Source organism: Saccostrea echinata, unplaced genomic scaffold (genome assembly GCF_033153115.1).
Source record: "Saccostrea echinata isolate AGI-Se365-2 ecotype Australia unplaced genomic scaffold, CSIRO_AGI_Sech_v1 ptg000033l, whole genome shotgun sequence".
NCBI lineage: Eukaryota > Metazoa > Mollusca > Bivalvia > Ostreida > Ostreidae > Saccostrea > Saccostrea echinata.
This window is the reverse complement of record NW_026889782.1, coordinates 7,643,700-7,645,432: the sequence shown is the minus strand read 5'-3', so window position 1 is coordinate 7,645,432 and position 1,733 is coordinate 7,643,700. Positions and strand designations below refer to the sequence as shown.

The 1,733-nt window shown below is 35.4% G+C and overlaps 1 pseudogene; it reads left to right on the top strand.

The window, feature by feature from the left end:
- The first annotated feature begins 215 nt into the window (after positions 1 to 215).
- On the top strand, positions 216 to 1,411 carry LOC133199100 (uncharacterized; annotated as a pseudogene).
- Positions 1,412 to 1,733: the final 322 nt, after the last annotated feature.

Below are 1,733 nucleotides of genomic sequence, written 5' to 3'. Positions count from 1 at the left end.
AAAAACAAAAAACCACGCGGGATTTAAATCGGACAGAGTCCAGCTGTGTCTTGTGTGATATATGTATGATATAGCTGATGCTGGTAAGATAAGTAGAGTATAATATCTGATCCACCTGTTTCTTTCTTTTCTAGTTTATACCTGTATCTACGGTAAGAATTAAAAGGGAGAATTTGTTTTCATCTGCAACAGAGAGCTTGGACAACATTTTAAAGATGTCCCTAGCATGGCGAAGAAAAAAATTAACAATAATATGTGCATTCATTTGCTTTGTAATGGCTGCTATCTTCTCTGATTTGATTTTAAAATATGACAGAGGTTTTAGTGTGATTGATTTAAATACACGCTTGATGCGTAAAGAAGGCTATCCATCATCCAAATACAAAAAAAGTAACAACACACAGAAAACTTCAACCGATTCGGACTGGGTACAGGACATGAATAATTTGTTTCAAAATGCTCTTAAGAAAGACTTGGAAAAAGCCATTTTGTTAGACAGAACACCAGTGTCGGCGTTTGCGAGGAATTCTATCCTTCATTTAAGGATAATCTTTACAAAGTTTTAAACTACTCTTTCACTTTCCCGAAAAAGTACTTAGAAATATTAAACTTAGATGACGCTGGAATAAAAAATCTGACCAAAAAATTGAATTCACCCTACCCAGTAATGGTTACTGCTGTGTCATCTAACTACTATTATGAGATGCAAGGATTAATTCGGGATTATCACAAAAATCTTCTACATATTTACCCAGATATGAAATTAATTTTGTTTGATTTGGGATTGACTGCTTTACAGTTAAAACTGACGAAAAAATACTGCAAGTGTGAGGTAAGGCAGTTTCCATTCCATATTTTCCCGGATCATATTGGAAATTTAAAAGGATATGGTTGGAAGCCACTTATAATACAACTTCTGTTACGAGAATTCGATTTCGTGATGTGGACCGATGCTTCAGTTCGATTTAATGGAAGTCCCCTTGACAAACTTTTTCAGGGTGCAAGAAACATCGGAGTCCAAGTCATCCCTGGTTGGGGCTCCATTGCAGTGCGAACAAATGAACGAACATTCAATGCACTTCGGGAAGAAATGTGCTTGTTCGATTACCCGGAGTTGGAAGCAACCTGGATGACTTTTGTGCGGTCGGAATTTACTCTCACTGCGGTAATGAGGCCATGGACATCTTGTGCTCTTCAGTACGGCTGTATGGATTTTAAGAATTCAAGTTCTTTTCTCACATGTCCCTTTTGGAAGAGAACATTTGGTGCTTGTCATAGATTTGACCAATCGGTGATTGGAATAATCCTAACGAGACTGTTTAACTATAAATCACACCTTTGCCAATTTATTGTGAAGGAAATAGGATCAATAGAAAGAGGAGATTATGTTATTTATTTTCCCGGTTCTTGATTGACATTTTTGTTTCCTTTTTTGCCCTTTTGAAAGCCATAAATTGCAAATTATTTTCCTACTTCGTAGTTAGCAGTTTTTACTAAATAATTTGTATTTTATTTTTATTCTATATTATTAAACTATCAGAATCACTCAGGTGATCAGTTTTCTTTTTTCGTGTGCCTTTCGTTAATTATGAAACATATTTCGCTTCCCTTCCGGAATTAGGGGGACAGCGGGTTGGGCCAGAAACATCAAAATAGGTACAGTCTTCAAAAATTCTTTTTTATTCTGGACATTAAGTAATCAAACTATTTGTATGATTATAAGAATTGAAATT